This window comes from Schistocerca gregaria, chromosome 6 (assembly GCF_023897955.1).
Source record: "Schistocerca gregaria isolate iqSchGreg1 chromosome 6, iqSchGreg1.2, whole genome shotgun sequence".
Classification (NCBI taxonomy): domain Eukaryota; kingdom Metazoa; phylum Arthropoda; class Insecta; order Orthoptera; family Acrididae; genus Schistocerca; species Schistocerca gregaria.
Genome location: NC_064925.1, coordinates 518,682,434 through 518,699,144, shown reverse-complemented (window position 1 = coordinate 518,699,144; position 16,711 = coordinate 518,682,434). Strand labels below are relative to the sequence as shown.

At 48.1% G+C, this 16,711-nt stretch overlaps 1 non-coding gene across 1 annotated transcript; it reads right to left on the bottom strand.

Annotated features, from left to right (window-relative positions):
- Window positions 1-11,459: 11,459 nt before the first annotated feature.
- On the bottom strand, window positions 11,460-11,534 carry Trnas-cga (transfer RNA serine (anticodon CGA)). The gene has a single exon. It is a non-coding gene; the product is annotated as a tRNA-Ser (tRNA).
- Window positions 11,535-16,711: the final 5,177 nt, after the last annotated feature.

The following is a 16,711-nucleotide window of genomic DNA, read 5'->3' as shown; positions in this document are numbered from 1 at the left end:
CACCTGCTTTCTTGGCGTCACAGTATGTCAGACTTTTGCCCTGGCGCACCAGATTGCGAGACTTATCGCCAATCTAAAATGTGTGGGATGTGGTGAGACGACGGCTGCAGCACTGTGACCCAATGGCAACCACCTCAGACGGACTTTGGAACCAGGTGAACGCAGCGTGGATAGCTATACCACCGTCACCAGTCGCGCTATATAAGCGTCGATGCCAACACGCATGGAAAATGGTATCACGGCTTATGGCGGGCCCTATGCTTACTAGACAACAGAACACATGCTGAACCGAAGTGACTGAAATGCTAGTCATTTCTGCAGAATATACTAATGCACGTGTCCTGTGACTATGAAACTCTTATCTCTAGTCTTTGAAGATGATTTTTTTTTTTTCTGAACATGAGTGTAGTTGACCGAACCTGAATATTGAGTCGATAAGTTTGCAAACGAAGAAACTGCAGTTGGGCTATTGTCATAGCACCGTTACTTCTGTGCTGAGTTAAGTAGAATTCGTTATTCTCCAGCAGGCGGCTGCCTGACTTGAAAGTTTAGTGTACAAGCTAGATGCAAGTGTTTACCTAGAGTTTTTAAAATTTCATAGAGTGTAGTTGACCGAACCTGAATATTGAGTCGATAAGTTTGCAAACGAAGAAACTGCAGTTGGGCTATTGTCATAGCACCGTTACTTCTGTGCTGAGTTAAGTAGGATTCGTTATTCTCCAGCAGGCGGCTGCCTGACTTGAAAGTTTAGTGTACAAGCTAGATGCAAGTGCTTACCTAGAGTTTTTAAAATTTCATATTGTTTAAGATCATAGACTTTAAGGCTTTCCCTAATTGTTTCGTTTGTTGTTGCATTGGTCACAGCTGGGTGGCTATGCAATTACTGTTGTTCATGTTGGCCAGTCATCAAAAGCGTCAGACAATTTGATGTTACCAGACCGCATAAACTTGTGAAAGGCTTTTGGCTGCGGTCCAAGTATGTGACTGAAGTTTTTAGGTTGTCTGTAACAAGAGAAAAGCAATTTATGGTGACTGGGCCCTGAACGTTCTTGGAGTTAAAAAAATTACTGTTCGTCGCTCATTAATTAAAGGATTTTAAGTGCAACTTGTCATAAACTAGTATTTCACCGAGTCGTTTGGTATCTCTGGTATGTTTCCTCTTAAAAATCGTAGCTCACTATGTTTTCTGTATTTATTTGTTGAATTCATAACATTATTCTTTAACGCAGTAAGTCATCTTCTGTGCAAACCTTGGTAATTGTGCATGTAACTGACGTTGTTCCCCATAGGATTGTTTTTCTTTAAATATCAATTGTTGTGTAATTGTTATTGAAATTTCAATGACTTTTTGTTCATTTGATAGCTTTTAGCGGAATCAGCGATTTTTATGCATTTTTACAGTTTTAAATTATTGACGTTTTTTTATTAAACTTTTGTGTCTAAAAACAGTTGTCAATAAAATCTTGTACGGTATGCCTCTCAAGTAAATTTATCGCTTGCAGTTTACACTCCAATTCTCCTCACCCTTCATCAGCAACTTTAACTAGCTTAAGATAAAGTCATTACACAAGATATGGCATTTATTACAAAGTTTGTCAAAATATAAAATTGTTTTCGGCACTTAGCAAGTCCAACATACATATTTTATGACGTCAATTCGCTTCCTTTTACAAAAGAAGTGTGATCTTACACTATGTGAGGCGATTCTACGTTCTCCTAATTCACAGACCAGCATCAGTCACACAATAGCACAGAATTCTACTTCCCCTGATAAAGCCTTTCTGTCTCTTTCATGTCCCGGCGGAACCGTTCCGCTTTTTCTTTACAAAAATCTTCCAAGTTTAATGGGAAAATATCTAGATGGATATTAAGGAATCGCAACTTGATATTACATTCTACAGTTTTCGTACCCATCAACACATATTCCGTAAACTTCTTACAATCTAGGTGTTTTCTGCTTCCTCAAAATTCGTCTAGACATTCTTGATGCCGGCACATGCAATTCGCTCCGCATAAATCAGTAGATCCTCCAATCGCATGTCAGTCATTATGTTGATTATCTGTGGTCCCAAATAGATTCCTTCTTTCATTTTAGCAGTAGAAAGGAAGGTGAATTTGTTACAGATGTATTTAAAACGTCCACCACTTTCATTTAATCCCTTTGTGAATCGTTTCATAATCCGGAGCTCTCTATAGAGAGGTGGCAAAATGATTTTCTTTCGTTCATCAAACTTACTTTTATTACAGTCTTGTCTCCTGGACCCAGATTTGTTCTTGCCGGCCATTCCTTTCTAACCCTCTGTAAATACCGCTGATAAGTCTCCCAATGGTAGAAGAAACAGGGATTTTTTCTGTAGCCTGGCTCTTCTCCAGAAAGCATTCCTATAAGCTTTAGATCATCACACACAACCCATTCCCGCTCTGAATACTTTATTGCCGTTAATATCATTCTCAGGGTTTCACGCTTTTAATACTTCTTTGTCATGCCCCTCATTTTTTTTTCATGAGAAAATAACCATTATCGATGTGGTTTATTTGCTCTCATCACAGCATCAGACTTCTAAAAGCTCATGACTTCTGCTTCTTTGAGGACTGGTGATATGGAGAATTATTTTTTACTGATGAAAATGCCATTTTTGTTTGGGAACATGAAGTCAATGAGTGGGTTGCAAATGGTGTCCAAGTAGACGACCATAACAATTTCCAGTCGATGATCTATTCAGTTGGACTAGAGGCAGGCAGTCTATCACGCATTTAAACACAGTAAGCCTTCTGACATAATGTCCGATTTAAAACACATGTACAAGTTGTGAAATTCGCGAGACGTTTGTGTCAGGGTGCTACAAACGGCCTAACCAAATTTACGCTAAAAGCAACCTCCAGACGGGCTTGCTTGGGTTCACTTAAGCTGGATTTAGAGCTTAGCTGCAGTAATTCGTAAGGGAAACGAATTACAACTATAAAGGCCTCCTGTCCATTATAATACACACTAAGGTGCCAAATGTCGTGGGACACCTCCCAGTACCGTGTCAGACCATCTTTTGTCCGCCCTAGCGCAGTAACTTGACGTGGCATTGACTTGACAAGTGTATCGAAGTGTCCTGCAGAAACAGTGAGTCGTGCTCGCTCTATAGCAGTCCATAATTGCGGAAATGTAGCCGGTGCAGGATTTAGTGCACGAACCGTCCCATAAACGTTAGATGGGATTCATGTTGGGCGATCTGAGTGGCCAAATGGTTCGCTTGAATTATCGGGAACCAATCGCAAACGATTGCAGCCTCTTGAAATGAAGCATTGCCATCCATACAAGTATCCTCATTGTTTGGGAATGGCTGATGGTTTCCAAGTAGCCGAACATAATCATTTCCAGTCAGTGATCGGTTCCGTTGAGGAAAACGATTCAGTCTATTCCATGCAAACACAGCCCACACCTTAATAGAGCCACCATCAGTTTGCACTTTGCCTTGTTGGTAACATAGGTCCATGGCATTGTGGGGATCTGCGCCACACTCGAACCCCACCATTACCTCTTACCAACTGAAATGGGGTCTCATCTAAACAGGCCACGGTTTACCAGTCGTGTGGTTTTAGCAAAGGCACCAGCTTTGGTCATCTGCTGACTTAGCACATTAATATCAGATAGGAATCGTTAGCGCCAGGATTTCACCCGGAACAAGTCCCGCCCACTCAACCCCGGTCTTCCCCGGTCTTTGTTCGGCGCTGGGCATCGTTTCAGTTGACCCACGTGGTTTACTGCGTTCAGCTGCACTCGCTCGGAGTGAATATTAAATTAATATCTTGCTAGATCTTAAATTTTGCCACATAGTTAAAAGACACGTTACAAAAAAACGTGGACATTTATCCTCAGCTGTGCCAGGTACTTCCACAACAAACATAACAGAAAACAATTCAGCACTGAATTCTTTAAATACGAGAACTCAGTATTCAGATGAGTAGCCTATGAAGAAACATACTTCTATGCAAGGAAATGCGCCCAAAGCTACAACAGGAAAAACCTACCGTCAAAGAATAGTTTGTTTGGAGAAAGAGGAACAGCAGTATACTTGACAGACAGTATACGCGAAACAGGCATCAGTGTTCACTATAATTCCAGAGGGCATCAAAATTACTTTGTTCTTGCTAGATCGATCCAGGCTGTTTTAGCGTGTAATTCACTGAATAGTTCTGCTGAAAAGTTTTAGGGGTGGAAGAAGAGCTAGCACAGCATGAAGGACGTTTTACAGCTGTGAAACACTGCAGCATTAAATTCCTCCATAACTCATATGAGACAAACATACACATCATCATTATTTAAGAATGGTTTGAATGAAATTTACAAAATTAATAAATCTTTTGGCTGAAAATAGGTAGGACAAAGAATAACGACAGATTATTTCCCTGAGACGTTTGCAACAGCATGTAGTACATTAATGACACAGAAACAACCACAGTTCTTTATAACTGCGTTTATAATGCGCAGGTATGGCATTGGAAGAATTTACAAGTTAAAATTCACCCATTATCCATGCAAATACTAACGAAATATGTCATATAAGCAAATATCGTACTGCTTTCGTTAGGTATTTCTACTTTATGGCTTTCTTATATTCTTTAATTTTCGTGAGTTGCTATGAGGGCCTACATAAACAAAACGACTTTGCCTTATTTCTATATAACGTTGATTTTAGACAACAGAGTTAGTCGCCTGCATCCGTGGCTTTACTACCGACATGACAGATTCAAGACCATTGTTTTCGCATTGTATGTTTGCTCTGCCGTTACCCTCAAGTAAACGTATTATAAGTGAGTTAGTTAATGAAAATTTGTCCTTATTGCCCTTAAATAACATCACGAAATTTATTTGTTTTCAATAGCTGGCGATGCTGTCAATTCTCTATAAATACTTTTAATTCTTTAATAACGAAAATTCATGTTATATTACCATCCGGAACAACTTAAATTTCTTATCATTACTGAATTTCATCACAGTGTAACGTTTGTTGTACTGTGACGATAACAACTTTGTTGTAGCCTCCAGTTTGCGGAACTGGCGGCTGTTTAGGGGACGGCCTTACGCTATGGATATCTGTGGGAGGGGGGGGGGGGGGGGGGGGGGGAGAGGCGGTGAAAGGGCGGGACTTGTTCCGGGTGAAATCCTAGCGCTAAGGGCACGTACATCAGATTTCGTCTCACTATTCTAACAAATACTCTCGTCATGCGTCCCACATTCATTTCTGCTGACATTTCACACAGTGTTGCTTGTCTGTTAGCTCTGATAACTGATGGGTAAACACCGCTGTTCCCGTTCGTTAAGTGAGGGCCATGTCCGAAATTTGGTACTGTTGGCACATTCTTGACAGTGTAGATCTCGGAATACTGAAATCCCTAAAGATTTCCGAAGTGGAATGTCCCGTGTGTCTAGCTCCTTCTACCATTTCTCGTTCAAAGTCTGTTAGTTCCCACTGGGCGGCCGCGGTGGTCTCGCGGTTCTAGGCGCGCAGTCCGGAACCGTGAGACTGCTACGGTCGCAGGTTCGAATCCTGCCTCGGGCATGGATGTGTGTGATGTCCTTAGGTTAGTTAGGTTTAAGTAGTTCTAAGTTCTAGGGACTGATGGCCACAGCAGTTGAGTCCCATAGTGCTCAGAGCCATTTGAACCATATTTTTAGTTCCCTCTGTGCTTCCATAATCACGCCGGTAACCATTTCACCTGACTCGCCTGAGCACAAACGAGTGTTCCGCCGATGCCCTATCTCTCTAATACATTTCGTACGAAATAGCGTCGCCGTCTGTATATGCACATATCTCTATCCCAAGAGTATTATCACCTCAGTGAACACTGCGCACTCAAAGATATTCTTACCTGCTGAATTTTGGTGGCAGATTATTTTCATTAGTACTTGCTAATGACTACATTGATCTCAGACTGCAAAATCAATATACAGTTTTAAGTTTTGGTGCATACGCAACACCTCGATAGCGAACCAGTTCGAAGGACACTACTACTTGTGCACCCTGGTGTCGCTCCCGCCAAGACTCCATATAAAACAACTGGTGTTAGTCCGACATTATGTTGTAATCAACAGCGTACCAATGCACAGCCACTTATGGAGCCAACCAAGCGATGGTGCCATGTGCTAACTACAAGTGTTACTTCTCATGGTCTCATACTCGCTTCAGTTCATTTTAATGTCAGACGCCTGCCATGGAACAGAGAATGTTTTTATCGATAATGAAGTATCGATGGTTGAAAGACCCCAAATTGTTACAAGATACTAAACATATATAAAATGATGAAATACAGTGTTTAGAAAAGGAAAGTAGCACTCCGCCTCAGGCCACGAGCGGCCTACCGGGACCATCCGACCACCGTGTCATCCTCAGTGGAGGATGCGGATAAGACGGGCGTGGGCTCAGCACACCGCTCTCCCGGTCGTTATGATGGTATTCTTGACCGAAGCCTATACTATGAGGTCGAGTAGCTCCTCAATTGGCAATACGAGGCTGAGTGCACCCCGAAAAATGGCAACAGCGGATGGCATCCTGAATGGTCACCCACCCAAGTGCCGACCACTCCCGACAGCGCTTAAATTCGGTGATCTCACGGGAACCGGTGTAACCACTGCGACATAAACATTTAATAAAAAGTAAATCGCTACATTTAATAACAGATTAAATTTACAATTATAACTTAAAATTTACATAACGATGTTCCAAGAGTCCAAAAGCTAGTCCGTGATCAGTGAAATAATATTTCACAGAACATCACCAAGGCGGTTCGTATTTAAAGTTGTTGCTAGCTTCTGACAAACACCTAAAGAAAGTACTGTTCATGTCACATGATAACCTCACTCAAGAATGCTCCTCTGAAAAGCTGCAGAGTTGTCGGACTTTTAGCACATTGAGATAGAAAGTCGTTTTCAGGCATGACTGGAAAAATAATGCACAGTATGAACTGCTTGGAATAAGCTGATAAGACTGTCTGAGCGATAGAAGACTGTGGCTATCAGCTCTTGACGGATTATGAATATGAGACTCTGAAAGGTGTCGATTCGACACTGACATCATTTCTAATCTTTTGATTTTATATGTCACCCACTGCAGCCTATGCTCCATTCCTACTGGAGGTAGAGACATCTTAGTCCACAAGTAAATTTTTCCAGATAGCAAGCCATATATGTAACAGGATTTGCTGACATTCCGGAGTTATGCTGAAATGTCATCACTTTGCCATTACCCACACTCATACCTGAAATAGTTGTGCGATATGTCTTGGCAACTCACTCACTAAGTTTTGTAATATGGCAGAGTGACTGAACCATGATAATCCTACTTCATTTTGCTTTAGGTGATCTAGAAGATAGTGTTTAGATGCTTGGGTATTGTTTGTCTGTTTGTTCTGTGAGGAGATTTACATTAATGCACGAAATATAATGTGAGGATCAAATCAGGTTTCATAAGAGGTGTTTCAGGTATATCACTGCCCAATTGATTTACCTCAGCCCCGCTTCTGAGACGTCTTTTCACTGTCCGGGAGGCTCCCCCCCCCCCCCCCCCCCACTTCCCTCCGTCGGAGATTCGAGAATTCCCTCGGGCATGGGTGTGTATGTGTGTTGTCCTTAGCGTAGGTTAGTTTAAGTTCGATTAAGTAGTGCTTAAGCTTAGGGGCCTATGACCTCAGCAGTTTGGTTCCATAAGAGCGTACCAGCATTTTCCAATTTTTGCATTTACCTAACAGGTATGAAACTTCCTGGCAGATTAAAACTGTGTGCCCGACCGAGACTCGAACTCGGGACCTTTGCCTTTCGCGGGCAAGTGCTCTACCAACTGAGCTACCAAAGCACGACTCACGTCCGGTACTCACAGCTTTACTTCTGCCAGTATCCGTCTCCTACCTTCCAAACTTTACAGAAGCTCTTCTGCGAACCTTGCAGAACTAGCACTCCTGAAAGAAAGGATACTGCGGAGACATGGCTTAGCCACAGCCTGGGGGATGTTTCCAGAATGAGATTTTCACTTTGCAGCGGAGTGTGCGCTGATATGAAACTTCCTGGCAGATTAAAACTGTGTGCCCGACCGAGACTCGAACTTTTTTTTTTTGCATTTTTGTTTTCTTTATTTTTCTTTGTTTTTTTTGTATGTATGTTTTTATTTATTCATTTTTTTGTATTATGGCAGTCGTTGCACCAGAATTCTAGGAGTCGCTTGCGCCGTCTGATTGGCGGAACATCCAAACGTGTCTTCTCGAAATTTTAGTGGGGATTCCGTGTGTAGTACGTTCAGAACATCATATCGGCAAAAAAGCATCGGCATCTCATGGCTTGGACGTTCCAGCTGGAAGGCGGGTCATGAAAGGCGCTCCGTAGAAAATTGGAAAAGAACTGCTTGTATCTGGGGTTGCGAACAAGTGCACAATGTCGATCGTTAAGGTACGTCCAATAACCTAGTTCTGATTTCTCATCGGGCCCAAAAAGGTAGCGGACTGTATGACCGCGTATCCAATTCACGGCATTAGTTTTTGTTGTGGGGTAATGAATCACATCCGGGAATAGAAGCGTCAGGAAAATAATCTGAGCAGGCGGCTGTCGGGTGAGGAAAGCCAGGATACGCTGCGCGAGCCTCCAGACGTCAGCAGACGGACCACATGAGAACCGATGAGCGTCCGTGTCCTCTACACCACAGTGAACACAGAGTGGTGTGTCAGCAAGGCGGATGCGGTGCAAACGAGACTGGTTGACCTGTTTGCCATTGACGGTGATATACCAGGTGGACTGAACGCTGGTGTCGAGGTAACCAGCATGCACTGCTTTCCACACACGGCGCCATATGATCTGGGGAAACTTGTGTTCAATGGGGTTGGGGGTTTGACACATTTGTAAGGTGTCGTATACAGTCTTTGTCTGGAGTATACGGAGAAGGGGTAAGGAGTGCAGAATGTAACTGATTTCAAAGAAGAAGTACCGAAAGTGATAAAAGGGGGGTGGAATGTCGGATAACATGACCGGGGCTGACATGGAGACTGGTGCGTATTCACGCAAAAGCAGTCCGGTCAGGCTCGTCGGGCAGCGACGCCAGACTTTCAGTTGGGAGCTAACAAAAAGTGCGGTAACTCTGTCTGGCACATGGAATAAGCCCACTCCACCACGCTCCCGCGGGAGGGCAAGGGAGGAATATTGAACTTTAAATAACATCCCGGCACAGACAAAGGATCCCATCGCCATCAACATACGACGTGCGAGGGTAATCGGAACCGGGAACACTTGTGCCACATGGGGGATGCGTGAGGCGTGATAAACATTCACGTATTGCGCGCGCTGTATAATGTCGAGGGATCGAAGCCGGTGGTCCACAAGGCCAGCCCTGATCGTTTGTAGGAGACGTCGACCGTTGGTTGCCGCTGAGCGACGGAGGTCATTCATAAAATCAATGCCCAAACAGCGGACGCTGGTGGCCACACTTAGAGGAGCGACAGATCTTTCTGGTAGACCCTCACCAATGAGCAGAACCTTCGATTTGGAAATGTTAAGAGAACTGCCCGATGCCTCCCCATAAGTCGTCACCCAAGTCAGAGCAGCGCGAACATCGTCTTCATTGCGGAGGTAGAGGACTAGATCGTCAGCATAGGCTGTACAACAGAAGCGGTGCCCATGCAATGTCAGGCCCACCAGGCGTTGGCGAAGCCCCTGTAGGAGGGGCTCTAATGCCAAAGCATACAGTATCGTGGAAAGTGGGCATCCCTGTCGGACAGAGCGCTCGATCGCTAGAGGCGCGGTGAGGCGACCATTACAGAGTATTCTTGAAGTTGCGCCGCTCATGAGCCGCATTACCACGGTGATTGTACGAACCGGAAAACCCATGTGTTGGAGGACCGATTTCAGAAAAGTATGGTCGACACGGTCGAAAGCTTGACGGAAGTCAAGCGATGCCAATGCGCCAGGTAAATGTCGCGAGCGCGCGAGCGCAATCATGTCCCTATAACGGCAAAGGGCCGTATGGATGTTGTTGTCACCGCCCAACGAAGTCTGATCAAGGGAGGTGACGGATCTTGCTGCCTTCTTGAGGCGTGAGGCCAACAAACGGGTGAAAATTTTCATGTCACTGTTGAGTAGAGTGATGGGCCGGTGATCACAGATCCGTGATCGCCCATGTGGCTTAGGGACCAGGATGATGACCCCATCAAGGAAGGTGGCTGGGATCATCGTTGTGGGTGACATCAATTCACGACAGATGGACGTCCAAGCAGGTAACAAAAGGTAGCTAAAATACTTGTAAAAGTCGAGGGGGAGGCCGTCAGGTCCAGGGGACTTGTTGGCAGCCCCCACCTTGATTGCATCTAGGACTTCATCAGAGGTCACTTGTTCCTGAAGTTCTTGAGCCACATCCTCTGGCATGGTGTTGACAGTCATTGCTGCCACCTCCTCAATTAAGGTCGGGGGATGAGGGACGGCAGCGAACAGTTGACGGAAATGAGAATAGAAAGCGTGACCAATGTCGCATTGCGTAGTGTGTCGTCGTCCTTCCGCATCTGTGAGATCGTGGATGAGGGTTCGACGACGACGTCGGCGTTCCCTGAGAAGGTGGTACATCGATGGCGTTTCATGAGGCATATGGTCACGGGTGCAGGATCTGACAAGAGTCCCTTCTAAGCGCCGTCGCGTGAGGGAAGTGATCTGCGCTTTAGCACGATGCACCATCATCTGACGATCAGGAGAGAAGGCCATCGAAGTGCAGTCACGAAGGACTGCATAATAAAAGTCCATGGTGCTCGCTTGCCAGGCTTTGAAGTCTTTGCCATATCCTATCAGCGCCCTGCGCAGAGCTGGTTTCGCGCATGATACCCACCACGATAAGGTGGATGCGTAGGCGGGGCGACGACGTAACTCGGGACCTTTGCCTTTCGCGGGCAAGTGCTCTACCAACTGAGCTACCGAAGCACGACTCACGTCCGGTACTCACAGCTTTACTTCTGCCAGTATCCGTCTCCTACCTTCCAAACTTTACAGAAGCTCTTCTGCGAACCTTGCAGAACTAGCACTCCTGAAAGAAAGGATACTGCGGAGACATGGCTTAGCCACAGCCTGGGGGATGTTTCCAGAATGAGATTTTCACTCTGCAGCGGAGTGTGCGCTGATATGAAACTTCCTGGCAGATTAAAACTGTGTGCCCGACCGAGACTCGAACTCGGGACCTTTGCCTTTCGCGGGCAAGTGCTCTACCAACTGAGCTACCGAAGCACGACTCACGTCCGGTACTCACAGCTTTACTTCTGCCAGTATCCGTCTCCTACCTTCCAAACTTTACAGAAGCTCTTCTGCGAACCTTGCAGAACTAGCACTCCTGAAAGAAAGGATACTGCGGAGACATGGCTTAGCCACAGCCTGGGGGATGTTTCCAGAATGAGATTTTCACTCTGCAGCGGAGTGTGCGCTGATATGAAACTTCCTGGCAGATTAAAACTGTGTGCCCGACCGAGACTCGAACTCGGGACCTTTGCCTTTCGCGGGCAAGTGCTCTACCAACTGAGCCACCGAAGCACGACTCACGTCCGGTACTCAGCACTTGCCCGCGAAAGGCAAAGGTCCCGAGTTCGAGTCTCGGTCGGGCACACAGTTTTAATCTGCCAGGAAGTTTCATATCAGCGCACACTCCGCTGCAGAGTGAAAATCTCATTCTGGAAACATCCCCCAGGCTGTGGCTAAGCCATGTCTCCGCAGTATCCTTTCTTTCAGGAGTGCTAGTTCTGCAAGGTTCGCAGAAGAGCTTCTGTAAAGTTTGGAAGGTAGGAGACGGATACTGGCAGAAGTAAAGCTGTGAGTACCGGACGTGAGTCGTGCTTCGGTAGCTAAGTTGGCGGACAGTCGGCCTTTGGCTGTGGAGCGGTGCGGTACGTCCCGGCCGCTCCGTGTCGCGTTTCCGGGTGTGTTGTTGTTTACCGCGCCGGCGCGCTAGTGTTACGTATTGCCGTCACGTTCCTGACACACGATGGCTCTTTCGTATCGGAAAGCCACGATCAAGCTGCAGTTCGACACTACGTACTCTAGACCCAAGGCCCACGAAGTAGAGCGTTTTTTACGCGATGTGGTACATGTTGATCCTAACGAGCTGATCGGTATCCCCTTATCTATTGTCTCCAGCGTCGTATATCTTAAGTTCACTGACGACGAAGCATGTGACAAACTTCTCAGACGCTCGACGGCAGGTTATCGGTTCTGCCACTGAGACGGAAACGTGGGTGTGGTGACGCTTGAACGTGCTGGATTGGGAATCCAAAATGTGCGCGTGTTTGAGCTCCCTTTTGAAGTTCCAGCGGATTTGGTCACCCTTGCTCTTCGACCCTATGGAACAGTTCTCGGCCACACGGCCGAAAAATGGAAGACCTTCGACACCTACCCTGTCCTTAACGGGGTGCGACAAGTCCGTATTGACCTGCATCGCCATATTCCTTCGTATCTCACGATCGCTGGTTGCAGGGCAATAATTATTTACGACGGTCAGCCGAGAACCTGCTCCGGTTGTGGCCAGACGGGACACATGCGTACCGAATGCCTGCAACGCCGTCTCGCGCAGACACCCTCGACCGACCAGATTCGTCCGTCGACACCGACCTCTCTGCCGATTACGTATGTTGCGGCGGCGAGACGGGAGACGCCAGCTGTATATGACGACCCCACTGTATTGGTGCGAGCTTTGGAGGACCCTGCAGTAGCTTCCACGGAGCCCCAAGCGTCTTTCAGTGCTGATGCTACTGATGTCCTTTCGTCGGACCCCGGCGCACCGTCACAACGGCTCGCCGACGGTGCGATGGAAGTTGAAGCACAGGATGCAGCGTCCTCCCCTTGCCCTACGTCGGAAACAGAGGCGCGGCAGCGTAAGCAGAAATCACCCAAGTGTCATAAGAAGCGGCGCAAGACAACCGACGACGTAGAACAGCCCGAGGCGACACCGCTGGATGACGAGGTGCCTCAACCGCTCCACCCCGCCGACACAGGCGACCCTACCGTCTCACACGGTTCGACGTCTTCTCCCACTACCGCTGGGTCTGGACCACATGGGGATGCGGGAGATCACCGCAGCTCCGACACCGGGGATGCACCCTTGCCTCCGTCTGCCTCTCGAGATCCAGTGGTTTCAACGTCCCTGGGCGACTGGGCGCAGGAGATGGAGTTGCAGGATGCGTTTCAGAACCAAGACGATGCACCGATGCCGATGGCAGCGTCTACGCGGCCGGCGACAGACGCCTAGGACGGCATGAGCACGTCTCGTCGCTGCCTAGCACTTCGCAAGACCGGCGCTCCACGTCACGACTACTGCCCTCCTGTCATACCATGGTCACCTCCCGAGACTTGATGGACCAGGCATACCGCCTCGCCACGATCAACGTCAATGGCATTACATCTGATGTCAAGACCCGTATGCTGAAGGATACGTTACGCGCTGCGGATCTGGACGTTGTTTTCCTTCAAGAAGTCCGATCAGGACTCTGTCTCGATGCCTACGGATATGACGCCTACACTATGCCTGCAGATGTGGGCGGCGGAGGTACGGCGATTCTACTGCGGGAAGGGATAATGGGCACTGATGTCTCCTATTTACCGTCGGCCCGGGGGGTCGCACTCACGATTGGTACAGTACGTCTGGTGAACTTATATGCTCCTTCAGGCACCGGCAAAAGGAGAGAACGGCGCACCTTTTTTGCCGAAGATATAGCCCCGCTCTTCCAGGGCAATACCGACCACTTGGTAGTAGGCGGCGATTTTAATTGTGTGCTCCGCCCATCCGACCAGGAGCCACACTATACCACCTGCCCGGCACTCCAGGCACTTGTACAGGACTTGGCCTTGTTGGACACCTGGATTATCCAACACGGCGACCGTCGAGCACACACCTACTTTACTAGTCACTCCGCGAGCCGTTTGGATCGAGTCTACGTCACCCGCGGCCTACGATCGGCCGTTGTCGACGCTGAGATGTGGCCGGCAGCGTTCACGGATCACCTCGCATATGTGTGTACTCTCACCCTTCCCCGCCAGCGCGTCCGGCGAAGTAGGGGTCCGTGGCGCCTCAATGTGGCCCTTCTTGATGAGATAAATTGCAGACGCGCAGTCGAGTCCACATGGAGCAATTGCCACCGGCGTTTACCCGCCTACCGTTCTGTACTTCAATGGTGGTTACGGTGTGCAAAACCCGCACTGTGCCGAACATTAGTCAGCTATGGACGCGACCGAGCGCGCTGGTATACTGCGACTACTGATTTTTACTATACTGCGCTCCGCGAACTGGCTGTACAATCGCCGTCGCCAGAGCGACAATCAGCAGTACAACGCGTCAAGGCACAATTGCTTCGTATCAACGCCGTACGTCTTGCGGGTGTGCGGGTGCGAGCGAGGACGACTGATGATGTTCGTGGTGAACGACCTTCCCTCCACCATATCATTCAAGAACGCCGAAGACGCAAGAGGCAGCTCAATACCGAGGTTGAGACGGAGGACGGGCGACGCGTTGACGCACAAATGGATATCGTCCGAGCGTTCACACAGTCATATAAACTTCTTTACGAGAGGGAGTCCTACATGAATGTAGGGGTCAGGGAAGTCCTATCTGACCTACCAGTCTCTCGGAACCTACAAGATGATGCTACGCTCTTGTCGGCGGTGACTTTGGAAGAACTGCGAGAGGCTCTGTTGCGTGGCTCTCCCAACAAAACGCCTGGCCCTGACGGCCTCCCTCTTGAATTTTACAAGCGGTTCTTTGATCTCATGGGCCCAATGTGGGTCAGGATGTACAGTGAACTCCTGGACGCCGATTTTCAGGTACCATCTGACTTTACTGAGGGTCTCTTGATCCCTGTGCCCAAACCCGGCGGAGGCCGTCGCCCTCTTGATTTTCGCCCGTTGACAATGCTAAACACTGACTATAAGCTGTTGACACGCATGCTCCGTGAGAGGCTCAAACCTACGGTAATGGCGGCCATTCACACTGATCAAACATGCCTCGGGGGCGACACTAATGTGTTTACGACTTTAAGCACCTATAGAGACGTGGTGGCGCTCATGCAAACTTGCTGCCTCCAAGGCGCTCTTGTTGCGCTGGACTTCGACCATGCTTTCGATCGCGTTAACCATGGTTTCCTGCGTGCTGTTATGGAACACATCGGTGTCCCGCGTCTGACGACGTCTGTTGTGCTTCGATTGATCCATGGGGCTGTCACGAGGATTATGATCAACGGCTGTCGGTCCGCCCCCGTCCGTGTCAACAGGTCCGTCCGGCAGGGTTGTCCTCTTTCTGCCATGCTCTTCGCCGTTGCCCTCGAACCAGCTCTTCACGGACTACGGCGACGCTTAGAAGGACTTACCCTCCGTTCCGTAACCTTTCGGTGTGGTGCATACGCCGACGATGTGATGTTCTTAGCACGGTCTGGTGACGAAATACACACGGCGTTTTCCTGGCTTCACCAGTATGGGGCGGTGGCAGGCAGTGTGCTCAACCTTCGGAAATCACGCTACATGGAGGTAGGACGAGGAATGCCTGCAGGTCTGGCCGTACCTCTGACAAAGGTCCCGATGCTCAAGTGTTTAGGGATATCACTCCATCGACAAATACAACGCACGGCGGCCTTTACGTATCGTATGGTCTTACGACGACTCCGTTTAGAGGCTCGTCTCAATAAATTCAGATCATTGAACATTTTGCAACGCGCCCAATACGTTAATGTGTACATGGCTTCTCACCTTAACCATTACGCCCATGTACTGCCGATAACGGACACGATGGCTTCCAGCATACAGGCAGTGTTTGGACACGTGGTGAACGATGGTGCTGTTTTCAAGATCCGTTTTGTTACGCTTACTTTACCCTTCGACAAAGGCGGTGTTGGACTCACTCACGTCAAGCACAGAGCGCTGGCACTGTATCTCCGTTCCATGAGGCGACTCTGGCTTTCACCAACAGCCAGTCTCCCAGGCCTACTGATTGAAGAAGTGGCCCCACGTACGCTGTACCCACCGGTACCAGTTGGACATTTATCGCACTCGCTGTCACACATTAGAACGTTTTTCGTAGGGCATAGCTATGTGTTGCGGGTTATATCGGAGACACGGAATCCGACAGCGAAGACTTATTATAGTGCTCTCCAGCACTGGACTCCGGATAACGACATTGTACGGCGCCACCCTACGGTCGACTGGCCACGAGTATGGCGAGCCATCCACGCGCCGTTCCTGTCTACTTTCGTGCGGTCGACGTGGTATGTGGTCGTTAACGAGAAACTTCCAACCCGACAACGGCTGCATGCCATTCACCTAATTGACGACCCTGTGTGCCCCCGTTGCACGACGTTAGACACGGACGAACATAGACTGAACTGTGGCCCCGCGCGTGAGTGCTGGAAACTGATCCGCCAGATCCTGGCTTTCCTGCTCCGCCGCCCCTACGTTTCGATTTTACCCCAAGAACTCTTTCATCCCGACGCTGTCTATTTCCCTATGACCCGGATGAATGCGGTTAATTGGGTACGAGGAATGGCGATACACTACATATACCGCGATGGAGACAAAGACGTCCTCGATTTATGGTACTATATGATCGACGAGTTTCTGGTCTTAACGAACAGACAGGATTACCGGAACCTTTTTGCGAACTATTTGGGTTCGTCATTCATGGACCCACCACCCAGCTGGGGTGTGCCGGGTGTGAGAAGACATTAACTTGTAGAT